The sequence below is a fragment of the Mesoplodon bidens genome (assembly GCF_964165515.1).
Source record: "Mesoplodon bidens genome assembly, chromosome: 13".
Classification (NCBI taxonomy): Eukaryota; Metazoa; Chordata; class Mammalia; order Artiodactyla; family Ziphiidae; genus Mesoplodon; species Mesoplodon bidens.
This window is the reverse complement of record NC_138169.1, coordinates 62,309,187-62,336,676: the sequence shown is the minus strand read 5'-3', so window position 1 is coordinate 62,336,676 and position 27,490 is coordinate 62,309,187. Positions and strand designations below refer to the sequence as shown.

At 38.8% G+C, this 27,490-nt stretch overlaps 1 pseudogene across 1 annotated transcript; it reads right to left on the bottom strand.

Moving 5' to 3' along the window:
• Positions 1-17,376: 17,376 nt before the first annotated feature.
• LOC308627009 (AP-3 complex subunit sigma-1-like) lies at positions 17,377-18,359 on the bottom strand (annotated as a pseudogene). Its single transcript has one exon. The product of its transcript is annotated as an AP-3 complex subunit sigma-1-like (transcript).
• Positions 18,360-27,490: the final 9,131 nt, after the last annotated feature.

Here is a 27,490-nt window from a genome sequence, read left to right as displayed (position 1 = left end):
CAAGAGGGAGTGAGAGCATGTCCTTCTACTCCCCCATCTTGGTTCCTCCTCCAAAGCATGTATCTTTTCAAATTAGAGCTTTCATCTTTTCTGGATATATGCCCAAGAGTGGAATTGCTGGATTATATGGTAGCTCTAATTTTAGTTATTTTAAGGAAACTCCATACCGTTCTCCATAGTGGCTGTACCAATTTACATTCCCATCAACAGTGTAGAAGGGCTCCCTTTTCTCCACTCTCTCTCCAGCATTTATTGTTTGTAGACTTTTTGTTGATGGCCTTTCTGACCAATGTGAGGTGATACCTCATTGTAGTTTTAATTTGTATTTCTCTAATAATTAGCGATGTTGAGCATCTTTACATGTGTTTTTTGGCCATCTGTATGTCATCTTTGGAGAAATCTCTATTTAGATCTTCCTCCCATTTTTTTTATTGGGTTGTTTGTTTTTTTGATATTGAGCTGCATGAGCTGTTTGTATATTTTGGAGATTAATCACTTATTGGTAGCATCATTTGCAAATATTTTCTCCCATTCTTTCAGGTTGTCTTTTCATTTTGTTTATGGTTTCCTTTGTTGTGCAAAAGCTTTTAAGTTTCATTAGGTCCCATTTGTTTATTTTTATTTTCATTACTCTAGGAAGTGGATCCAAAAAGCTATTTCTTTAATTTATGTCAAAGAGTGTTCTGCCTATGTTTTCCTCTAGGAGTTTTATATATCTGGCCTTACATTTAGGTCTTTAATCAATTTTGAGTTTATTTTTGTGTATGATGTTAGACAATGTTCTAATTTCATTTTTTTTACATGTATCTGTCCAGTTTTCCCAGCACCATTTATTGAAGAGACTGTTTTTTCTCCATTGTATATTCTTGCTTCCTTTGTCATAAATTAATTGACCATAAGTGCATGGGTTTATTTCTGGGATTTCTATTCCATTGATGTATAAGTCTGTCTTTGTGCCAGTACCATACTGTTTTGATTACTGTAGCTTAATATACAGTCTGAAGTCAGGGAGCCTGATTTCTCCAGTTCTCTGTTTCTTTCTCAAGATTGCTTTGGCTATTCAGGGTCTTTTGTGTTTCCATATAGATTTTAAGATTTTTTATTCTAGTTCTGTGAAAAATGCCATTGGTAATTTGATAGGGATTGCATTGAATCTGTAAATTTCTTTGGGTATTATAGTCATTTTGAAAATATTGAGTCTTCCAATCTAAGAACTTGGTATATCTTTCCATCTGTTTGTGCCATCTTTGATTCCTTTCATCAGCATCTTATAGTTTTCGGAGTACAGGGCTTTTGCCTCCATAGGTAGATTTATTTCTAGGTATTTTACTCTTTTTGATGTGATGGTAACCATTGATTCTTTTCAAAGTAGTTTTTATTTATCTGCTGAGCCTTACAATATTTTCATCATTTAGCATAGTAAAAATTGCTGCTTTAAAGTAATTTTCTAATTATCTACACATCTTTGCCTTGAGATTGGTTTTTGTTGATTTTCTTTTCCCTTGAAAATGAGTCATGTTTTCCTGTTTCTTCATATGCCAAGAGATTTTGAGTTGTGTCCCAGATATTGTGATTATTATGTTGTGGAGGCTGGATTTGTTGTATTCCCATAGAGATTTAAATTTTTGCTTTAACAAATAATTAACTTTGTTGGACTCAAACTGTAAACTGTTTTTTGGGGGGCCATCTCTAATCTCAGTTCAGTTGTCTTATCCTTAGCTGGGCTGCTTAAGTTCTGTCCTGTATGTGGGTGATTAAGGGTCAGGCAGAAAATTGGGCAGAGTTTACACATGAAATTTGAAACTTCTCTCTGTTTCTCTCCTTTCTGCCTAATTCTCCAGCAGCTATGGTTGCCATAAACTCTGTTCCCTGGTTCTTCAGATCAGAAGGACTGTGGGTTTTCTACCAGGTTTAGCCACCCCTCAGGATATTGACTGCAGCTTGCTTTCAGGCTAAGTCATTAAAAACAGGAGACTCACCTCATATGATTCCCTTCTTCCAAGTATCACTTTCCCTCTGCCTGCTTTGTATATTCTCCAGGGCCTTCAGGTGGGATTTTTTGTTTTTGCTATTTTTTGTTTGTTTGTTTCCGGGTTTATAGTTGTTGTCTTTAGTAACATTGGTATAGTAAGAGCTTACTCATCTTAGCAGAAGTGGAACTCAGTCCAGAAACTGAATTCTTAACCACTGAGATGTACTGACTATCAATTAGTAAAATGCTATTCTGGCTTCATCTAACATTCTATAAAGGGTCATTGATCTGAGAAATATCTTGAATGGTGGGTTTTCAGACACTGTATAAAACTGGTGATGTCTTTTGAAGAGGAGGAATTTTTTGTCAATGCTTTTCAACTTGAAATGCCCATTGCACCTATATACAAGGGCTTTTCTTTCTAAAGAGAAAGTAATGACCGTGTACACAAACAGGAGATGCTACTCATCTTGGCTAAGCCAGCCCCTGAGAATGACTCATTATGCCTTAAGAGACTGGGGAAAATGGCCAAGTGGACAGGCCATCTGCTAATGCTTGGTTCTAACTTGACTAGATTTAGACCAAATTGATTCTGATTTGGGAAATGTATAAACTTGATGTTCCAGGTCATTAGGCAACTTCTTCTGTTCACTTTTATTTACCATCAAGAGGAAATGAGATCCTAGGATGTGATTAGAAATGAGTAAGCAAGTGCAATTGTACTAAGTCATTCATTCACGCAGGGCTGGCATTGGGTAGAAGGGGAGGGTAGGTGCTAGGACCATGTGGGGAGAGGTTAGTGGCATCAGGAACTACTGGGGCCTGCTTAGTCATCTTCTCTCCCTTCCTTGGAAAAATGGGGTGGGGTTGCATGCTTGTTGGGAAGGACCTGAGTCTCAAAGAGTAGTACCATCATTTGTTATACCCTTGGTCCTCTGTGACTCCCTTTTCTCCTCTATAAAACCATGGCCATGGATTAAATGTACCTGAAGGACCCTTCTGATTCCATGAATCACCATGGAAGGGCCTCTCCTTCTTATAGGCGCTCACCAGAGGGGGAATTATGGGAACAGAAGTCAAGACACGAGAGGTTGGGAGCAGGAGTAGTAGACACTGCAGGGGAGGTGCCAGGGCCAAAGGCATCCTCACTTTCCATTAACCCTTCACCAGATCCACCGTAGACCTGAGGGTGGGAGTGAGCAGGACCTGGAACTGCACAGCGAGGGTGAGAGAGGCCAGTTCTCTCTGCCCTGGGCACTACCCTCACTTCCCAGGAAACCTTTGAAGGGCATAGTTGCCAAAGTCCTCCCCTGGAAACCAAACCTGAAAAACCACTACTTCCTTTAACTGGGCTAAGTTCAGCCTCAGCAGCTAGCAGTGACCTTGGGAAGAGAATGCATGGCCCTTCGCACTTCCCATTCTCTCTTGGGGTGGGACTCCAGGTGGATTAAAACAATCATAGAAGGAGAGGAGGAAGGGGGTTAAAGTAGAGGAGTAAACCGAAAGGGAAGATAGAGGGTGTACAGCTAAATGTCACCATTTCTAAGTTGCAGATTTCACTCAGCTCAGGGCCATCTTTTCCCTTGTACCACCCACCCCTCCACATCTGGGTAGGTCCTCTGCGTGCAGCCTCCTCTCATTAACTGTGAAGTTTTTACACACCAGCACCCTCCATCAAATTTTAAAAAGCAGGAGGAGGATGCTTTGGAGTTGATTCACTCCTTCTTTTTAAATTTTTCATCTATCTAATTTCCCCACAAACATTTTCCCCTCCTTCCAAACAGCTCTCAAAATTCTCCCTTCTGAGAGGCTCTCCCTGATCAGAACAATGGACTCAGAGTTCTCTGACGGTGTTTGGCCTCAGCTCGCCGCCACTCCTGTCCACAGCCTGAGACATCCCTGCTCTGGGACATGAGGGGTCCCTACCTGATTCCTGGATGGCATGAGGGACGCAGCTTTCCCCCAGGCAGAAAAGGCAGTGTAGGAGGGTGGAGAGTCAAGATCCGAGGGTGAGGGGCTTGCATTTGTCAAGAGGACCTCCAATGACAAAGTGCAGCTACTGCTCAATGAAATATTTTACCAGCTTTTGTTTTCATTCTTAAATATTAGTTTTTCCTCCCCAGTCATCAGGGTGCTGCATGCCCACTGCAGAAATTATGAAAAGTACAGAAAATGATAAAGAGATTGAAGAAAATCATCCATAAACTTATTACCCACTGGGAATATTTTTGGATGTTCTCTTTCAGTTATTTCTTTTTACCTCCATTTTTCTTAATATAATTGAGATCAAATAGTATATATTCTTTGCTATACTGCTTTAAAAACTTAACCTTACACAAATAGGATTTTCCTATGACATAAAAATTTGTAAGCATCATTTCATTAAAAAAATTTTTTAACATCTTTATTTGGATATAATTGCTTTACAATGGTGTGTTAGTTTCTGCTTTATAACAAAGTGAATCAGTTATACATATACATGTGTCCCCATATCTCTTCCCTCTTGCGTCTTCCTCCCTCCCACCCTCCCTATCCCACCCCTCTAGGTGGTCACAAACCACCGAGCTGATCTCCCTGTGCTATGCAGCTGCTTCCCACTAGCTATCTATTTTACGTTTGGTAGCGTATATATGTCCATGCCACTCTCTCACTTTGTCCCAGCTTACCCTTCCCCCTCCCTGTATCCTCAAGTCCATTCTCTAGTACATCGGTGACTTTATTTCCGTCTTGCTCCTACGTTCTTCATGACCATTTTTTTTTCTTTTTTTAGATTCCATACATATGTGTTAGCATACGGTATTTCTTTTTCTCTTTCTGACTTACTGCACTCTACATGACAGACGCCACATCACTAGAAATAGTCCATCCACATCACTAGAAATAACTCAATTTCCTTTCTTTTTATGACTGAGTAATATTCCATTGTATATATGTACCACATCTTCATATCCATTCATCTATTGATGGACACTTAGGTTGCTTCAATGTCCTGGCTATTGTAAATAAAGCTGCAATGAAAATTGTGGTACATGACTCTTTTTGAATTATGGTTTTCTCAGGGTATATGCCCAGTAGTGGGATTGCTAGGTCATAGGATAGTTCTATTTTTGTTTTTTTAAGGAAGCTCCATGTTGTTCTCCATAATGGCTGTATCAATTTACATTCCTACCAACAGTGCAGGAGGGTTCCCTTTTCTCCACACCCTCTCCAGCATTTATGGTTTGTAGATTTTTTGATGATGGCCATTCTAACCGGTGTGAGATGGTATCTCATTGTCGTTTTGATTTGCATTTCTCTGATGATTAATGATTTTGAGCATTCTTTCATGTGTTTTTTGGCAATCTGTATATCTTCTTTGGAGAAATGTATATTTAGGTCTTCTGCCCACTTTTGGATTGGGTTGTTTGTTTTTTGGATATCGAGCTGCATGAGCTGCCTGTAAATTTTGGAGATTAATCCTTTGTCGGTTGCTTCACTTGCAAGTATTTTCTCCCATTCTGAGCATTGTCTTTTCATATTGTTTATGGTTTCCTTTGCTGTGCAAAAGCTTTTAAGTTTCATTAGGTCCCATGTGTTTATTTTTGTTTTTATTTCCATTTCTCTAGGAGGTGGGCCAAAAAGGATCTTGCTGTGATTTATGTCAGAGAGTGTTCTGCCTATGATTTCCTGTAAGAGTTTGATAGTGTCTGGCCATACATTTAGGTCTTTAATCCATTTTGAGTTTCTTTTTGTGTATGGTGTTAGGGAGTGTTCTAAGTTAATTCCTTTGAATGTAGCTGTCCAGTTTTCCCAGCACCACTTATTGAAGAGGCTGTCCTTTCTCTACTGTATATTCTCGCCTCCTTTATCAAAGATAAGGTGACCATATGTGCATGGGTTTATCTCTGGGCTTTCTATCCTGTTCCATTGATCTATATTTCTGTTTTTGTGCCAGTACCATACTGTCTTGATTACTGTAGCTTTGTAGTATAGTCCGAAGTCAGGGAGCCTGATTCCTCCAGCTCCATTTTTTGTTCTCAAGATTGCTTTGGCTACTTGGGGTCTTTTGTGTTTCCATACAAATTGTGAAACTTTTTGTTCTAGTTCTGTGAAAAATGCCAGTGTAGTTTGATAGGGATTGCATTGAATCTGTAGATTGTTTTGGGTAGTATAGTCATTTTCAAAATGTTGATTCTTCCCATCCAAGAACATGGTACATCTCCCCATCTATTTGTATCATCTTTAATTTCTTTCATCAGTGTCTTATAATTTTCTGCATACAGGTCTTTTTTCTCCTTAGGTAGGCTTATTCCTAGATATTTTATTTTTTTTGTCGCAATGGTAAATGGGACTGTTTTCTTAATTTCACTTTCAGATTTTTCATCATTAGTGTATAGGAATGCAAGAGATTTCTGTGCATTAATTTTGTATCCTGCTACCTTACCAAATTCATTGATTAGCTCTAGTAGTTTTCTGGTAGCATCTTTAGGATTCTCTATGTATAGTATTGTGTCATCTGCAAACTGCAAAACAGCTTAACTTCTTCTTTTCCCATTTGGATTCCTTTTATTTCTTTTTCTTCTCTGATTGCTGTGGCTAAAACTTCCAAAAGTATGTTGAATAACAGTGGTGAGAGTGGGCAGCCTTGTCTTGTTCCTGATCTTAGTGGAAATGGTTTCAGTTTTTCACTATTGAGGATGCTGTTGGCTGTGCGTTTGCCACATATGGACTTTATTATGTTGAGGAAAGTTCCCTCTATGCCTACTTTCTGGAGGTTTGTTTTTATCATAAATGGGTGTTGAATTTTGTTGAAAGCTTTCTCTGCATCTGTTGAGATGATCATATGGTTTTTCTCCTTCAATTTGTTAATATGGTGTATCACATTGATTGATTTGCGTATATTGAAGAATCCTTGCATTCCTGGGATAAACCCCACTTGGTCATGATGTGTGATCCTTTTAATGTGCTGTTGGATTCTGTTTGCTAGTATTTTGTTGAGGATTTTTGCATCTATGTTCATCAGTGATATTGGCCTGTAATTTTCTTTCTCTGTGACATCTTTGTCTGGTTTTGGTATCAGAGTGATGGTGGCCTCGTAGAATGAGTTTGGGTTTGTTACCCCCTCAGCTATATTTTGGAAGAGTTTGAGAAAGATAGGTGTTAGCTCTTCTCTAAATATTTGTTAGAATTCACCAAAGGTAGATTTGTGACCCAGGATATGATCTATCCTGGAGAATATTGCATGAGCACTTGAGAAGAATGTGTATTCTGTTGTTTTTGAATGGAATGTCCTATAAATATCAATTAGGTCCATCTTGTTTAATGTATCATTTAAAGCTTGTATTTCCTTATTTATTTTCATTTAGGAATATCTGTCCATTGGTGAAAGTGGGTGTTAAAGTCCCCTACTATGATTGTGTTACTATCAATTTCCCCTTTTATGGCTGCTATTATTTGCCTTATGTATTGAGATGCTCCTAACTTCAGTGCATAAATATTTACAATTGTTATATCTTCTTCTTGGATTGATCCCTTGATCATTATGTTGTGTCATTGTCTCTTGTAATAGTCTTTGTTTTAAAGTCTATCTTGCCTGATATGAGAATTGCTACTCCAGCTTTCTTTTGATTTCCATATGCATGGAATATCTTTTCCCACCCCCTCACTTTCAGTCTGTATGTGTCCCTAGGTCTGAAGTGGGTCTCTTGTAGATAGCATATATATGGGTCTTGTTTCTGTATCCATTCAACCAGTCTATGTCTTTAGGGTGGAGCATTTAATCTATTTACATTTAAAGTAATTATCGATATGTATGTTCTTATTCCCATTTTGTTAATTGCTTTGGTTTTTTATTGTAGGTCTTTTCCTTCTCTTGTGTTCCTTGCCTAGAAAATTTCCTTTAGCATTTGTTGTATAGCTGGTTTGGTGGTGCTGAATTCTCTTAGCTTTTGCTTGTCTGTAAAGGTTTAATTTCTCCGTCAAAACTGAATGAGATCCTTGCTGTGTAGAGTAATCTTGGTTGTAGATTTTTCTCCTTCATCACTTTAAATATGTCCTGCCAGTCCCTTCTGGCTTGCAGAATTTCTGCTGATAGATCAGCTGTTAAGCTTATGGGGATTCCCTTGTGTGTTATTTGTTGTTTTTCCCTTGCTGCTTTTAATATTTTTTCTATGTATTTAATTTTTGCTACTTTGATTAATATGTGTCTTAGCATGTTTCTCCTTGGAGTTATCCTCTATGGGACTCTCTGTACTTCCTGGACTTGATTAACTATTTCCTTTCCCATGTTAGGGAAGTTTTCAACTGTAATCTCTTCAAATATTTTCTCAGTCCCTTTCTTTTTCTCTTCTTCTTCTGGGACCCCCATAGTTCGAATGTTGTTTTGTTTAATGCTGTTCCAGAGGTCTCTGAGACTGTCCTCAATTCTTTTCATTCTTTTTTCTTTTTTCTGCTCTGCAGTAGTTATTTCCACTATTTTATCTTCCAGGTCACTTATCCGTTCTTCTGCCTCAGTTTTTCTGCTATTGATCCCTTCTAGAGAATTTTTAATTTCATTTATTATGTTGTTCATCACCATTTGTTTGCTCTTTAGTTCCTCTAGGTCCTTGTTAAAGGTTTCTTGTATTTTCTCCATTCTATTTCCAAGATTTTGGATCATATTTACTATAAGTATTCTGAATTCTTTTTCAGGTAGACTGCCTATTTCATCTTCATTTGTTAGGTCTGGTGGGTTTTTGCCTTGCTCCTTCATCTGCTGTGTGTTTCTCTGTCTTCTCATTTTGCTTAACTTACTGTGTTTGGGGTCTCCTTTTTGCAGGCTGCAGGTTCGTAGTTCCCGTTGTTTTTGGTGTCTGTCTGTAGTGGCTAATGTTGGTTCAGTGGGTTGTGTAGGCTTCCTGGTGGAGACTAGTGCCTGTATTCTGGTGGATGAGGCTGGATCTTGTCTTTCTGGTCGGCAGGTCCATGTCTGGTGGTGTGTTTTGGGGTGTCTGTGGCCTTATTATGATTTTAGGCAGCCTCTCTACTAATGGATGGGGTTGTGTTCCTGTCTTGCTAGTTGTTTGGCATAGGGTGTCTAGCACTGTAGCTTGCTGGTCGTTGAGTGGAGGTGGGTCTTGGCGTTGAGATGGAGATCGCTGGGAGATTTTTGCTGTTTGATATTATGTGGAGCTGGGAGGTCTTTTGTGGACAAGTGTCCTGAACTTGGGTCTTCCACCTGAGAGGCACAGCTGTGATGCCTGGCTGGAGCACCTAGAGCCTGTCATCCACATGGCTCAGAATAAAAGGGAGAAAAAGAAAGAAGAAAGAAAGAAAGAAAGAAAGAAAGAAAGAAAGAAAGAAGAAAGAAGAAAGGAAGGAAGGATGGATGGAAGGAAGGAAGGAAGGAAGGAAGAAAGAAAGAAGATAAAATAAAATAATATTAAAAAATTACTAAAATAAAAAATAAAAAAGTTACTAAAATTTTTTTAAAGTAATAAAAAAAATGAAAGAGGAGAACAACCAAAGCAAAAACAAATCCACCAATGATAACAAGCTCTAAAATCTACTAAAAAAAGCCCCCAAAACCAAAAAACGGACAGACCAAACCCTAGGACAAATGGTAAAAGCCCAGCTATACAGACAAAATCACACAGAGAAGCATATACATCCACACTCACAAAAAGAGAAAAGGGGAAAAAAATATATATCTTTGCTCCCAAAGTCCACCTCCTCAATTTGGGATGATTTGTTGTCTATTCAGGTATTCCACAGATGCAGGGTATATCAAGTTGACTGTGGAGATTTAATCTGCTGCTCCTGGGGCTGCTGGGAGAAATTTCCCTTTCTCTTCTTTGTTCCCACAGCTCCCGGGGCTCAGCTTTGGATTTGGTCCCGCCTCTGCGTGTAGGTCGCCTGAGAGCATCTGTTCTTCGCTCAGACACGACGGGGTTAAAGGAGCAGTTGATTCGGGGGCTCTGGCTCACTCAGGCTGGGGGGAGGGAGGGGTACGGCTGCGGGGCGAGCCTGCGGTGGCAGAGGCCGGCGTGACGTTGCACCAGCCTGAGATGCGCCGTGCGCTCTCCCGGGGAAGTTGTCCCTGGATCACGGGACCCTGGCAGTGGCGGGTTGCACAGGCTTCCAGGAGGGGAGGTGTGGATAGTGACCTGTGCTCGCGCACAGGCTTCTTGGTGGCTGCAGGAGCAGCCTTAGTGTCTCATGCCCGTCTCTGGGGTCCGCACCTTTAGCGGCGGCTCGCGCCTGTCTCTGGAGCTCCTTTAAGCGGCGCTCTTAATCCCCTCTCCTCGCGCACCAGGAAACAAAGAGGGAAGAAAAAGTCTCTTGCCTCTTTGGCGGCTCCAGACTTTTTCCCGGACTCCCTCCCGGCTAGCCGTGGCGCCCTAACCCCCTGAAGGCTGTGTTCAAGCCGCCAACCCCTGTCATCTCCCTGGGATCTGACCGAAGCCCGAGCCTCAGCTCCCACCCCCCGCCTGCCCCGGCGGGTGAGCAGACATGGCTCTCGGGCTGGTGAGTGCAGGTCGGCACCGATCCTCTGTGCGGGAATCTCTCCGCTTTGCTCTCTGCAACCCTGTGGCTACGCTCTCCTCCATGGCTCCGAAGCTCCTCCTCCCATCACCCCCATCTCCACCAGTGAAGGGGCTTCCTAGCGTGTGGAAACCTTTCCTCCTTCCCAGCTCCCTCCCCGAGGTGCAGGTCCTGTCCCTATTTTTTGTCTCTGTTTATTCTTTTTTCTTTTGCCCTACCCAGGTACGTGGGGGAGTTTCTTGGCTTTTGGGAAGTCTGAGGTCTTCTGCCAGTGTTCAGTAGGTGTTCTGTAGGAGTTGTTCCACATGCAGATGTATTTCTGATGTACTTGTGGGGAGGAAGGTGATCTCCATGTCTTACTATTCCACCATCTTGAAGCTCCTCCTGTAAACATCATGTTATATGGCTGCATAACATCCTGTCAAAAGTATATGCCTATTTTACTCAACAAATGGGCCTGTTTTTTTGATATTTGAGGTGTTTCCACTTTTAAGTTATTATAAATAGGTCTAAAATGAACATGTTGGTGCACAAGTCCTTTGGGACAGATTCTCAGGAGTGGGACTACCAGAAAGGACCAGTTTCCCTTAATCCTAGGCAGGCTGAGCCTTTCCCAACCTCTATTCCTTCAGCCCCATTATGAGCTTCAGGCCCATTCTTAAGTCATATACTATATTGCACCTCATTACTTTCCCAAAGTTCATACCAGATCACACTTCCAACAGCACTTGATGGAAATCCAGGTTATTTTGAGAGGTCATTTGCAAGCTGGAAAAACCCTTATCTCTCTTTGATCACAAGGAAAGTTACACATCCTGATTTACCCATCATGGCCAGTGCCGCGAGCCTGTCCCCAAATAATGACAATACTAACTATCGCAAGAGAATCAGCAACTCTTTAGTAAGTGCCAACTTTGTTCTGAGTGTTCCGTATTTATAATCAAATTCTCACAACGCTGAGAGATAGCAACAGTCCCATTATATAGATGAAGAAGCAGAGGCTCAGAGAAGATAAGGAATGCACCCAGGCACACAGGTAGTGAGAGGCAGAGGGAGGTGTATCATCTGGCCCGTAACACCCATGCTCTTGCCACACACTACAGGGCATCAGAGAAATGGGGAGATATCATGCTGTTGAATGCTGAGGCTGGGCTTTCTAAGGGTTTGGGAGTCAGGGGTGAGCATGGGGTGGGGTTGCGTTGATTTTGGTTTCCGGTGTGATTTTGACCTCACCACCTGGGTCACCTGACTCTGGGATCAAGGCCAGCCCGTGGCTGAAGAGTGTCTGCTCAAGGCTGTGTCCCTGAAAGCACAGATCTTATCAAAGTTCTTTTTTCCCCCGCAACTTTATTGAGATATAATTGACATATAACATTGTGCAAGTTTAAGGTGTACAACATAGTAATTTTATATACGTATATATTGCAAAATGGTTACCACAATAAGGTTGATTAACATATCCATCACCTCATAGTTACTTTTTTTTTTTTGTGCGAGAACATTTAAAATCTACTCTCTTGGCAACCTTCAGATATACAACACAGTATTGTTAAACGTAGTCACCAGGCTGTACATTACATCCCCATGACTTATTTATCTTATAACCAGCAGTTTATACCTTTTGATCACCTTTACCTATTTACCCCACTCATTTCTGGTAGCCATCAATCTACTTTCTGTTTCTCTGAATTTTATTTTTTAAGATTCCACATATAAGTGAGAACATACAGTATTTGTCTTTTTCTGTCTGATTTATTTCACTTAGTATAATGCCCTCAAGATTCATTCATGTTATCGAAAATGGCAGGGTTTCCTTCGTTTTTATGGTTGGATAATATTTCATTGTATATATACACCACATTTTCTTTATCAGTTCATCCGTCAATGGGCACTTAGGTTGGTTCCATATGTTGGCTATTGTGACTAATGCTGCAATGGATGTAGGGATGCAGATGTTTCTTCAAGATAGTGATTTCATTTCCTTCAGATATATACCTAGCTGGATCATATGGTGGTTCTATTTTTAAATTTTTGAGGAACCTCCATGCTATTTCCATAGTGCCTGCACCAATTTACATTCCCACCAATAATGCATGAGGGTTCCCTTTTCTCCGCATCCTCGCCAACACTTGTCTTTTTGATAATGGCCATGCTAACAGACTTGAGGTGGTATCTCAGATTTGCCAGTTCTTCTTGTAATTGCAATGCAGGGAGAGACTTTGTAAAACGGCTGGTTCCGTCCCACAGTCCAGGCTGCAGGTTCCTGGTGACTCCTCTAGTGCTTTGGAAAAAAAAAAACTTTTAGTTTACATCCTTGGACATCTAACCTCTTGCAAACACAGATTTAATAGCTGAAAAATATGATATGTATATATATATATATATATATGCTTATCTGTGTGCAGCTTTTCCCCCATTTTTCTTGGTCAGTTTGCTCTTCTTTCCCCCTTTCCTCCCTTCCCCCTTCCACATCAGTGTCCTGCACCCACAATCAGGTAACCCGTGTTTATAGCTACTATTCATCACCCTGCCATATTTCTTCATATAATGCAATGACATATATGTGTGTGTATATAATATATATGTAAAAATACATGCATATTCTTATATTTACATATATTCAAACACAATTACATATACAGCATTTTGGTGTTAATTTATTAAAAGGACTCAAGTTATGACCAATTGACTGCTCGGTTTTATTACCTAACCATGCTTTCTTTTCTTCTTTCTTTTTTTAAAATTGAGGTATAGTTGGTTTACAATATTATTTAAGTTTCAGGTGTATAACATAGTGATTCAAAACCTTTAAAGGTTATACTCCATTTATGGTTATTATAAAATATTGGCTATATTCCCTGTGCTGTACAATATATCCTTGTATCTTGTTTATTTTATACATAGTAGTTTGTACCTTTTAATCCCGTTCTCCTATCTTTCCCCTCCCTTTCCTCTCCCCACTGGTAACCACTAGTTTGTTCTTTATATCTGTGAGTCTGTTTCTTTTTTGTTATATTCATTCATTTTTTAATAAAACTTTTTTTATTGAATGAAAGATATTTTAAATTCTTTAGCACTTCACAATTTACAGAAGTTTCACACACATGATTTCATATAATCCCATAACAACATTTTATTTTAATCCCCTACCCCTATTGCACCCCTCCCCCTTCCCTCTTCACACTTGTAACCACTATTTTGTTCTCTATATCTGTGAGTCTGTTACTTTTTTGTTTTATTGACTAGTTTGTTTTATTTTTTTAGATTCCATATATAAGTGATATCATACAGTATTTGCCTTTCTCTGTCTGACTTATTTCACTTAGCGTAATACCCTCAAAGTCTAACCACATTGCTGCAAATGGCAAAATTTCATTCTTTTTTATGGCTGAGTGGTATTCCGTTGTATGTATATATGTTTGTGTGTGTGTATGTGTACACACACACATATATATATATAATTACATATATGTGTGTGTATATATACATCACCTCTTCATTATCCATTTATCTGTTGATGGACACTTAGGTTGCTTCCATATATCTTGGCTATTGTAAGTAATGCTGCTATGAACATTAGAGTGCTTTTGTCTCTTTGAATTAATGTTTTTGTTTTCTTCAGATATATACCCAGGAGTGGAATTCCTGGATTATATTGTATTTCTATTTTTAGTTCTTTGAGGAATGTCCATACTGTTTTCCACAGTGGCTGCACCAATTTACATTCCCACCCACAGTATACAAGGGTTTCCTTTTCTCCACATCCTCATCAACATTTGTTATTTGTGATCTTTTTCATGACAGCCATTCTGGCAGGTGTGAAGTAATATCTCATTGTGGTTTTGATTTGCATTTCTCTGATAATTACCAGTATTGAACATCTTTTCATGTGCCTGTTGGCCATCTGTATATCTTCTTTGAAAAAAATGTCTATTCAGGTCTTCTGCCCATTTTTTAATTGGGTTGTTTGCTTTTAGATGTTGAGCTACGTGGGCTATTTGTATATTTTGGATATTAACCCCTTATCAGTCATATCATTTGCAAATATTTTCTCCCATTCTGTGGGTTGTCTTTTTGGTTTGCTTATGGTTTCTCTTGCTGTGGAAAAGCTTGTAAGTTTAATTAGGTCCATTTGTTTATTTTTGTTTTTATTTTCATTACTCTAGGAGGTGGATCCAAAAAGCTATTGCTGCAATTTATGTCAAGGAGTGTTCTGCCTATGTTTTTCTCTAGGAGTTTTATAGTATCTGGTCTTACATTTAGGTCTTTAATCCATTTTGAATTTATTTTTGTGTATGATGTTAAAGAATGTTTTAATTTCATTTTTTTACGTGTAGCTGTCCAGTTTTCCCAGCACGATTTATTGAAGAGACTGTCTTTTCTCCATTGTATGTTCTTGCCTCCTTTGTCATAGATTAATTGACCATAGGTGCGTGGGTTTATTTCTGGGATTTCTATCCTGTTCCTTTGGTCTATAAGTCTGTCTTTGTGCCTGTATCATACTGTTTTGATTACTGTAGCTTTATAGTATAATCTGAAGTCAGGAAGCCTGATTCCTCCAGCTCTGTTTTTCTTTCTCAAGATTGCTTTGGCTATCAGGGGTCTTTTATGTTTCCATACAAATTTTAAAATTATTTATTCTAGTTCTGTGAAAAATGCCATTGGCATTTTGGTAGGGATTACATTGAATCTGTAGATATGTAGACAATGCATAGATTGCATTGTCATTTTAGCAACATTATTTCTTCCAGTCCATGAACACGGTGTATCTTTCCAACTGTTCATGTCCTCTTCAATTTCTTTCATCAGCGTCTTATAGTTTTCTGAGTACAAACATTAGTTAGATTTATTCCTAGGTATTTTATTATTTTTGATGGGATTGTAAATGGAATTGCTTCCTTAATTTCACTTTCTGATAGTTCATTATTAGTGTATAGAAATGCAATAGATTAATGTATATTAATGCATATTAATTTTGTATACTGCAACTTTACCAAATTCATTGATGAGCTCTACTAGTTTTCTGGTGGTGTCTTTAGGATTTTCTATGTATAGTAAGAGTGACAGTTTTGCAATATGAATTCCTTTACTCTCTCTCTCTCTCTTTGTTTTTTTACCATGCTGCGCAGCTTGTGGGATCTTAGTTCCCTGACCAGGGATTGAACCTGGGCCCATGTCAGTGAAAGTGTGGAGTCCTAACCACTGGACTGCCAGGGAATTCCCTCCTTTTATTTCTTTTTCTTGTCTGATTGATGTGGCTGGGACTTCCAATACTATGCTAAGTAAAAGTGGCAAGAATGTGCATCCTTGTCTTGTTCCTGATCTTAGAGGAAATACTTTCAGCTTTTCACCATTGAGTATGATGTTAGCTGTGGGTTTGTCATACATGGCCTTTATTATGTTGAGGTATGTTCCCTCTATGCCCACTTTCTGGAGAGTTTTTATCATAAATGGATGTTGAATTTTGTCAAAAGCTTTTTAGCTTTTTCTGCATCTATTGAGATGATCATATGGTTTTTATTCTTCTGTTTGTTAACATGGTGTATCACGTTGATTGATTTGCAAATATTGAAAAGTCCTTGCATCCCTGTGATAAATCCAACTTGATCATGGTGTGTGATCCACTTAATGTATTGTTGGGTTCGGTTTGCTAATATTTTGTTGAGGATTTTCGCATTTATGTTCATCAGTGATATTGGCCTGTAATTTTCTTTTTTGTGAAAGCTTTGTCTAGTTTTGGTATCAGGGTGATGCTGGCCTCATAGAATGAGTTTGGAAGCATTCTTTCCTCTGTAAGTTTTAGGAATAGTTTGAGAAAGATAGGTGTTAACTCTTACCTACATATTTAGTAGAATTCACCTGTGAGGCCATCTCTTCCTGGACTTTTGTTTGTTTGGGGAGTTTTTTTTTTTTAATTAGTGATTCAATTTCATTACTGGTAATTGTGCTGTTGATACTTCCTATTTCTTCCTGGTTCAGTCTTGGGAGATTGTAAGTTCTAGGAATTTGTCCATTTCTTCCAGGTTGTCCATTTTATTGGCATGTAGTTGTTTGTCATAGTCTCATGATTCTTTGTATTTCTGTGGTGTCAGTTGTAACTTCTCCTTTTTCATTTCTGATCTTATTGATTTGGGCCCTCTCTCTTTTTATCTTGATGAATCTGGCTAAAGGTTTATCAATTTTGTTTATCTTCTCAAAAATCAGCTCTTAGTGGGACTTCCCTGGTGGTGCAGTGGTTAAGACTCTGCACTCCCAATGCAGGGGACCCAGGTTCAATCCCTGGTCAGGGAACTAGAACCCACATGCATGCCACAACTAATAGTTCACATGCCACAACTAAGGAGCTGGTGAGTCACAACTAAGGAGCCTGCCTGCTGCAACTAAGACCTGGTGTAACCAAATAAATAAATAAATAAATAATATGTTTAAAAAATCAGCTCTTAGTTTTACTGATATTTTTGTTTTTTTAAATCTCTATTCTATTTATTTCTGTTCTGATCCTTATGATTTCTTTCCTTCTACTAACTTTGGGTTTTGTTTGTTCTTTTTCTAGTTCCTTTAGTTTAACTTTATGTTGTTTATTTGATTTTTTTTTGTTTTCTGAGGTAGGCTTGTATCACTATAAAACTTCTCTCTTAGAACTGCTTTTGCTGAATCCCATAGATTTCTTTTTTAATATATAAATTTATTTATTTATGGCTGCATTGGGTCTTTTTTTTTAACAGTGATAAAATATACTTTTATTTACTTGGTTGAGTCAGAGGGTCATAAAAAAATTATTGCTAAAGTAGATACCAGGCAAACAGAATGGTGCTTTAGAAGTCCAGTTACCTTGGAGTTTATTTAAACTAAGAGAAAAAGGTCATAATGTTTTCATGTAATACATACTTCATTCTTTAAATAACAATTCTGACAAATAACAGAAAGAATTAAGGAATGCTGTATTTGTGATCCATACAAAACACCAACATTTTGGGTTATACATAATTTAAAGAAATGTCCCAAACACTTTTCAAAATACTGTAGTAGCCAATACATGGAGGCATGCCTTAGGTGGCCATAGGAATGCAGTTTAGAAAATAAAGAAAAAAATCACACTGTAACTACTCAATTTCTTCAAAATCACTGAGCAAGAAAAGCAACAATGAACTTCCATACTGATTTTACATAACTTCTATACAGTACCTTGACTTAAATCCAAGAGCAAAAGTTAAGACTCTCCTCCTCTATTTTTAGTAAACAACTGCATGGTAAACTTAGATGACATTTCCCCTGGATTTTACCTGGGAGTGGCCTTTTAAATTTTTTATTTAAAAGAGGGCAGGTTTGGCACTTTTATACTGATGTCACCAATGTTAATATTTCTTGGGTTCTCAGGAAGATTCATATTCTTTACAGCTGATACAGCACGGGCTGGAGATCCCAAGCCAGCCTCAGATTTCTCCAGTTTATTTTGTGCATCAATTTGTGTAACAATCTCATTCATGTTGGTCTCCAATACCATTCCTCCCATCACCATTTCTGCAAGGATATTGTGAACCTCGTCTACATGGAAAATTAAATCCAGTTCACAGACGTTTTCAAAACACTTGTCTAATGTTTCCACAAATACTTGAATTAGATCTAAAATTCCAAGTTCACTTTCTGAAGAATCCACCCAGAAGACAAAATATAATGTTGCATAATGTCTATAAATCAGTTTGTTGTCAGATCCTCCAACTAATAATCCTCCTTCTAGGAAATTACAAACATTTTCATCTCTCTTAGACACTAAATGGAAAGTCTCCCTGATGATTTGCTGTTGTGTATCTTCACTGTAGGGCTGGTAGAACTTGGAGAGCCACGGCTTCCCGTGGTGGTTAAAGATGAGGATCACCTTGATCATGGCTCAGCCGGGCCGACCAGGTGGGAACTGGGGGCCAGGGTGGGGGCGGGCACACGAGCCTCACCTCAGGATCTTGCTGGCGATCCTTCCCCACCCACCCCCTCCCACACATGCTGCATTGGGTCTTTGTTGCTGTGTGTGGGCTTTCTCTAATTGCACTGAGTGGGGGCTACTCTTTGCTGTGGTGTGTGGGCTTCTTATTTCAGTGCCTTCTTTTGTTGTGGAGCACAGGCTCCAGTAGTTGTGGCACGTGGACACAGTAGTTGTGGTACATGGGCTTCAGTAGTTGTGGCTTGCGGGCTCTAGAGCATAGGCTCAGTAGTTGTGGTGCACAGGCTTAGTTGCTCTGCGGCACGTGGGATCTTCCTGGACCAGGGCTGAAAACATGTCCCCTGCATTGGCAGGCGGATTCTTAACCACTGAACCACCAGGGAAGTCCCTGAATCCCATAGATTTTTGGATTATTGTGTTTTCATTTCCATTTGTCTCTAGGTATTGTTAAAATATTGATTTCTTCAGTGATCCATTGGTTGTTCAGTAGCATATTGTTTAACTTCCACATGTTTCTGTTTTTTTGTAGTTTTCTTTTCCTTGTTAATTTCCAGTCTTTTGGTTGGAAAAGTTGATTGATATCATTTTAATTTTCTTAAGTTTAGGGTTTACTGAGACTTGTTTTGTGGCCTGTCATGTAATCTATCCTGGAGACTGTTCCATGTGCAGTGGAAATGGAAATGAAAGGAATATGTATTTTGCTGCTTTTCCATGGACTGTTCTATCATCTTTCATCTATCTATCTATCTATCTATCTATCAAGTCTATCTGGTCTAGTGTGTCATTTAAGGCCAGTGTTCTTATTGATTTTCTTTCTGGATGATCTATCCATTGATGTAAGTGGGGTGTTAAAGTCTCCTACTATTGCTGTGTTACCATCAATTTCTCCTTTTATGTCTGTTAATATTTGCTTTGTGTATTTAGGTGCTCCTATGTTGGGTACATATGTATTTATAATTGTTATATCTTCTTTTCAGATTGATCCCCTGATCAGTATGTAATGTCCTTCTTTGTCTCTTGTAATAGTCTTTGTTTTAAAGTCTGTTTTGTCACATATAAGAATTGCTAACCCTTTTTCTTTTGATTTCCATTTGCATGAAATACCTTTTTCCACCCCCTCACTTTCAGTTGTATGTGTCTTTTAATCTGAAGTGAGTCTCTTATAGGCAGCATATATATAGGTCTTGTTTTTGTATCCATTCAGCCACTCTATGTCTTTTGATTGGAGCATTTAGTTCTTTTACATTTAAAGTAATTATTGATATTTATGTTCTTATTGTCACTTTGTTAATTTGTTTTTGATTATTTTTGTAGTTCTTTCATCTTCCTTTTTTCTTCTTCTGTTATCTTCCCTTGTGATTTGATGGCTATCTTTAGTGTTATGTTTGGATTCTTTTTGGGTTTTTTTCTGTGTGTATCTATTATAGATTTTTGTTTTGTGGTTACCATGACGTTTATATGTAGCAATCTCTATATGTGTGTGATTGTTTTAAGTTGCTGATCTCTTAATTTCAATTGCATTTTAACAGCCCTGCATTTGTACTCTCTTGCTCTCATGATTACTGTTTTTGATGTCATGTTTTACATCTAATTGTTTTGTGTTTCAACTGTGTATTGTGGATAGATGATTTTACTACTTTTTTCTTTTAACTTTTCTGCTAGCTTTGTGCGTGGATGATTTACTACCTTTACTGTATATTTGCCTTTACTGATGAGCTTTTTCCTTTTGCAATTTTCAAGTTTCTAATTGTGGGGTTTTTTCTTAGAGAAGTTCCTTTAACATATCTTGTTAAGCTGGTTTGGTGTTGCTAAATTCTTTTATCTTTTGCTTGTCTGTAAAACTTTTGAGCTCTCCCTCCAATCCAAATGAGAGCCTTGCTGTGTAGAGTATTCTTGGTTGTAGGTTTTTCCTTTCATCACTTTAAATATATTGTACCACTTCCTTCTTGCCTGCAGTTTCTGCTGAAAAGTCAGCTCATAGCTGTATGGGAGTTCCCTTGTATGTGACTTGTTGCTTTTCCCCTGCTGCTTTGAATATTCTCTCTTTATCTTTAATTTTTGCCATTTTAATTTACAGTGTGTCTTTGTGTGGTCCTCTTTGTGTTGATCCTCTTTGGGACTCTCTTTGCTTTCTGGATTTGGATGTCTCTTCCTTTCTCATATTAGGGAATTTTCCAGCTATTGTGTTTCCAAATATGTTCTCAGCACCTTTCTCGCTCTCTTCTCCTGGGATCCCTATAATGTGAATATTAATGTGCTAGAAGTTGTTCCAGACATCTCTTAAACTTTCCTTATTTCTTTCCAATTTTTTTTCTTTTTTTTCTGTTCAACATCAGTGATTTCCACTACTCTGTCTTCCAGCTTGCTTGTGCATTTCTCTGTATCATTTAGTTTACTGCTGATTTCTTCTAGTGTAATTTTTATTTCAGTTATTGTATTCTTCATTTCTGTTTGGTTGTTCTATTTTCTAACTCTTTGTTAAAAACTTCTAACTTCTTACTCTGTGGTCCATTCTTCTCCTGAGTTCTTTGATCATCTTTACAATCATTACCCTGTACTCTTTCTTGGATAGATTGCCTATCTCTCCTTCACTTAGTTGTTCTTCTGTGGCTTTGTCTTGTTCTTTCATTTGGAACGTGCTCCTCTGTCACCTCATTTTGCCTAACTTGCTGTTTTTATTTTTATGTATCTGGAAGGTTGGTTATGTTTCCCAACCTTGTAGAAGTGGCCTTTTGTAGGGGACGTCTTATGCATCCCAGGAGTTCACTCCCTTCTCATCACCAGTTCTATATGCTCCCTATGTAGGCTGTGTGGGTCCTTTTTTTGTGGTGGGCTGACTACTGTGGGCAGTCTGGTAGGCTTAGTTAGCCCTCAGTCTATTTGATTCCATTTTCTTTTTCACTGTGAACAATGCTGCAACAAATGCCCTAGAATATATGTCCTTATGTACTAGTGATTTTATTTCTATAGGATGGATTTCCAGAAGTGGGATTGTTAGGTCAAAGAGCATAAGCGTTTTCAATTTCAGTGATAACACTAGATGGCTATCCAAAATTGTTGTGATACTTTACATTTCAACCAGCAATGTAGGAGAATACTGTTTCTCTATGTCCATATCAGGAGTAAGAGTTTCAGCTTTTGATTTTTTTTGCTCATCAGAAAGGGCTACAGTGATATTTAGTTATTATGTAACATTTATTTCCATGCCTGATAGTGAGTTTGAACATCTTATCATGTTGCTGGCCATTTGGATTTGCTCCTCTGTGGGTTTTTAAAATTAATTTGATTTGTCCACTTTTCTGTGATGACTGTCATTTTCTTACAACATTTGTGAGCTCTCTTTGCATATTTTAAGTATTAATTTTATATCATCCACATTAGAAATATTTTTCCTTGGGCTATTGTTTACTATTGTTTTGTGGGATCTTTTACTGTTCAAATAGCTCTTTTTTTTTTTGCAATTTTTCATGACCATATATATCTATTTTTTCTTTTATAGCTTCTATATCCTCAATCTTAGATAAGAATGTGTTCTTTGTCCTTATTCCATATATATTGTGTTTTAATCTGCTCAGGCTGCCACAACAAAATACCATAGACTGGATGGCTTAAACAACAGAAATTTATTTCTCATGGCTCTGGAAGCTAGGAAGTCCAAGATCAAGGTGCCAGCAAATTTAGTTTCTGGCTAGGGCTTTCTTCCTGGCTTGTAAACTTTATTATCCAATTAAAATTTTAATTACCTAATTAAAAATTAATTATCCAATTAAAAAATAACAGTGGTATTCAAAATGGAATTACATGAGCTTTATATATTGACTTTTAGAGAAGTGGTACTTTTATGAAATCAACCCTTTATTTATTTTATAGTTCCCTTCTTATTTCTTGTGCTTTCTTATGAAATGTACCTTTTAAAAACCTGTTAATCCTTAGATCCTCTGATATACTACTGCAGTCTCTTATCTGCAAAAATTCTTCTTATCCCTGCATCATAGAGACACCCTTATTAAGAGGTGGTATTGGTCTTATGGCTTGCATTTACCCATAGAATATGGTGGAAGTGACACACTGTGACTGCCAACCTTAAACTATAAGAGTCCTGTCAACTTCTGCTTTTGCTCCTTTGGGAGCCAGCTGCCATTTATAGGAGCTTGGGCTGGACCACAGAAGGGAAAGAGACCATGTAAACAGAGGAAGGCTTAGTCAGACCCCATCCTTGCCAGCTATTCCAGTTAGGGCACCGGGCATGTAAGTGAAGCTGTTTTAGATGTTCCCAGTCCCAGCCAATCTTTTAGCTAAACACAGACTCTTGAGTGACCCCAGCCAACTCCACAGAGAGCAGAAGAAGCTCCAGCTGAGCCCAGGCAACAAGCACAATCATAAGAAAATCTTAAACCTTGTTTTAAGACACTAACTTTTGGGTAGCTTATTATGAATCAATACATAACTGAAACACAGAAGACTGTCTGAATGTATATCACAGTTAAAAACATACTTACACACACAATGAAACAGACACTTGGTACTACCATCTTGCTTAGCAATAAACATTATTAAGTAGTTACTTAATGCTCCTTGATCACATCCTCCTCCTTTCCTGCAAGAGATAGCCACAGTCCTGAATTTTCAGTTAATCCTTCCCTTGTTTTTGATTTTACCACCTATGTATGCACTCGAAAGTAAGATTTAGTTTTGATGTTTATATAAATGGAATTATACAGTATATATGCTTTGTCACTTTTTTTGCTTAATATTTTGTTTTTAAGATTTATCCAAATGGATGTATTAGCTGTAGTTCATTCATTTTCAGTGCTGTATTACATTCTGTTGGTAACATTTGGATTGTTCTAATATTTTGCTCCCATGCTATGAATATTTGTTTTAAATTATATTTCAATTTTTTTAATTTAGCTGTAGTTTTTATCAAGGTAAAAATATTGATAAATTTTATCAATTTTAAACATGCACATAGTTTAAAGGGTAAATAGATACACAAAGTTTTTTTATAAAAAAGAGTGTTTTTTTCCTTTCCAGGTCCACCTTACCTTTTTTCTTAATCCTCAGAACCATCCACTTTCAAATTTTAACTGATTATTTTGTTCATTTTCTCCACAGGTCTAAATAACATGCATAGAGTGCTACTTGATTTTTGGAGAATTTAGTTCTTTTTCATGTGAACCCTCTCATCCCAACGCATGTCTTGTGTTCCCATTCCTCATCCTTCCACATCTTGTAATTTTTTCTAGATGAATATTATAATGACATAAGTACTTTCACAGTTGTTTATGTTGCCTTTCTTGTACTTTTTGTGTTCTGTATGGTTAAGATTATTTTTTCCTTTTTGTGTGCTTCATTTTTTATGTATTTGTCACTAATTGAAACCAAACCCACCCTGGCCCCTTGGTGAATATCTGATCTCCATGTATTCAACCACATTCTTGTTCCAAAAATCCCATTATCTGGACAATATCTTTCCAGTTGTCTTCCGTCCTGCTCTAACTGGGACTGGTTGCTTGCCTAGCTGGGTCTACACCTGTTGTCTTGATAGCTTCCCTCCAGTTACCTAGCAATTTCCCTTGACTTTTTGCCTGGGTCCCATGTCTTCTCTTTCTCCCATCAATCAATTCTTTGAGCTCTTGGCTCATATTTCTCAGCAATTATTGCAGAAAGGGTACACAAAGGGTAAATTATTTTTAGATTTTTGCATGTAAAATATCTTTGTTTTACTTTCACACTTAGTTAACATGACTTAAAAAAAGAGAATTTTAGGTTGAAGTCCTTTTCTTTCATAATTTTGAGGGAATTTCTCCATTGTCTTTAGCTTTTAGCTGAGAATCCCGATGGCATTCTGATTGTTATTACTTTGTAAGTAACTCGTTTCCCACCACCCCACCCGCACCCCAAGTATCTTCTCTTTGTCTTCAGTGTCTTGAATTTTGTGTCTTATTGTGGCTCTATTACCATGTATTACTCTGGGTGTTTGGTAGGCCCATTCAGTCTAGAAAATATGTTCTTCACTTCTGGGAAATTTTCTTGACTCTTTTCATTGATAATTTTCTGTTTATCAGAATAAACTGGAATTCCTTTCCATGGATATCAGCTTCCTAAACTCATCTTCTAATTTTATTATCTTTCTCTGCTGTTTTCCATCTTTGTCATTTTGCTTTACTTTCTGGAAGAGTTCTTCAACAATATCTTCCAAACTTAATATTCAAAATTTCAATTCTACAGTTATATTTTTAATACCCAGAAACATTTTATTGTTCCCCCCAAATTACTTTTTATAGTTTCCTGTTCTTATTTCATGATTACTCTAACTTTAAAAAAACCTCTTGGGACTTCCCTGGTAGCCCAGGGGGTAAGATTTTGTGCTCCCAATGCAGGGGACCCAGGTTTGATCTGTGGTTGGGGAACAGATCCCACATGCATGTCTCAACTAAAAGCCTGCATGCCACAACTAAGAAGCCCACACACTGCAACTAAAGATCCCACATGCTGCAACAAAGATCCCATGTGCCGCAACTAAGACCCAGTGCAGCCGAAATAAATAAATAAATGTTAAAAAAAATAAAAAAAATCTCTCTGAGGTTATCAATGATAGCATTATGTTTCAAGTGTTTTTCTCCCTGCATATCTTTCTGTTTCTTCCACATTGCTTTTTAAGGAAATCTGTTTGTTTTAGTCTGTCTTTCATAATAGATGATTTCCTTAAAAATCTAGTGATGCTTGGTTGTCTGCTGGATTAAAAAGGGAATTTAAAGCCCCACTGTGTGGGTGGGACTTGCTAACTTTGGTTTTCACTATAGGATAATATGAGTGGACTGTTGCACTGCCAGTGTCTTTAGATATGTCCTCTTGGGTTGAGGATATTCTTCAGAAAAATATCCTGTGGTCTCTTTCTTGGCAGTATAGGCCTGTATCCTAGTTTTCTTAATTCAGTGCTTCTCAACTTTTTTTAAGTCACAACATACATAATTTTCTATCATAAACTGGTGAAAAATCAATGAAGCTGTTGTACCCGGAGTGACTGCTCTGGGGGCTGTAGCTGCCCAGACCCCCTGTGGCCATTCCATGTGCCTGTGAGCTTATTAAGAATTCTTTCTCTCTCTTTTTCAAAAAATGTATTTCCCCCCCCACCCCGACTCCATCTAGAGCCAAGGCCCAAGCAGGCACATAACTGTCCTGGCTCATCCAGGAGGGTGTCATCCTTTTATGCAGGCATGTCTAATATGACCCCCTGACCCTGCTTTTCCCCCAGGCTTTCATTCCCCTCTTCCCCTCGACCCCCATGTGCCTAGGCCCAAGGGATTGGCAGATATCTGGTAAACACCAGCTCCAGTGTTTTCTTAACCCTCTGTATATGCTTTTTCTAATCCTTCTAGTCTCTTGGGGATTCTCTTCCTTTCCTACCAGCTCAGATGCACCTTTTAAAAATCCACCCTTTTAATGATATGCTGTATGGAGATATTTTGCTGAGTATCTTGCTGGCCATGTGGCTGGAAAAAGAATTACTGACCACTGGTTGACATTGAGGTTTGGAGATGACAGGCACCTCTCTCAGGGTCACACAGTGGGATCCTGCAGGGAAAGGGCTGCTTATTTTGATGCGACCAACTTTTGTTCAGTTTCTCTAAGTGTGCTATACTCAACAGATTCTGTGGGACACAAAGGTAGATACAATCAGTCAGTCTCTTTTTTCAAGGAAGCTTGCACTCTAACAAGTGAGAAAACTGGGGTGCAAGAAGAGATGTGTAGAACGATGTGCTGAGTGGAAGAGGTTGGCTCTAAATTGCTCCAGCAAGTTGAGGTGTGGATGGCTGCCTCTCAGGAGGTGGCTTTGCCTGTGTCTGGGCAGTTCTCAGTGTGAGGGAGGCTTTCCTTTATCTGAGCTGTAATCTGCTTCCCCTGATCCCAGCTCTGCCCTCAGGGCCATGTTGAATAAACCTAGTCTTGCAGATTTTGAAGATATTTATAGTTAGCCTGTGGTGGTTTGTTTTTGGCTGTCTCTCAGTCTCTTCTCTGGGAGAATTCCCCAGGTTGTGGGACTTAGAGGGAGACTGGGAGTTAGGGGAAGTTTCTTTCTTTCCCAACATGGTATCTGAAATGTGCCAAGTCCTCTCCAGGACCTTGGCAGCTCTAGATCAGTCTGTGACCAAGGCTGGGTTAGTTAGAGGATCCCCCTCTGGACTGTGAACCTGGAGGGAATGCTGCGATATGCAGCAATGAGTCATTGCTGAGCAATGACTGAGCAATTGTAGTGGAGATAAGAGTTCAGAGAAGGCAGCAGTGGAACCAGCAGTGCCAACATTGCTGTCCCAACTAGACTGTCCCCTGGGGCTGCATTTGAGACAGGAAAGGGGTAGGGCACAACCTTTAAAAGAATGACATAGCCGTTGAGGACACAACATAAACTGGTTAGAACTAACTAGGTCCAAGATGGCGGACGAATTGACTTCCACTAGACCTTGAGCCTCAGTGTACGCTCAAGCTAAGTGACATCCGCAAGCTCAATGACACACTTACTGGTGCTATGACAGTTCTGAGGACGATCATAAAAGGCCAAGAAGTGAGTGTGGGGCCCGATTCCTGGACATCACTGCCCCTTCCCCAAAATAGTTGGAATAATCCTCTCACTCATTAACCTATGAAATTACCCAACCCTATAAAAACTGACAATCCCATCCCCTGGGGCATCTTGCATTCCGAGATGGCCCACACTGTCTATGGAGTGTGCATTTCCCTGAATAAGCCTTTCACTTTACTATGGCTTGCTCTTGAATTCTTTCCTGCGTAAAGCCAAGAACAGACACTTGGTGGCAGTCCCAGGGACTCACCTGAGACCTGGAATGTGACCATCCTCTCCGGCCCCACTTTCTTTCCTGCAGCACACTGGCTGCCTCACTTGCTGCCCAGTCTCTCTGTTTCAGTCTCTTTTCCAAGCTTAGTTCCCAAGCCTTCCAGTCATTTCTGTTGTTTACCAATAGGTTCTCTCTTGCCTAAGTTAGCCAGAGTTGATTTTTATTATTGACAAGAACTAAGGTTGGTACAAAAACTGTCTTACTCCCCACCTCCTCCTTACC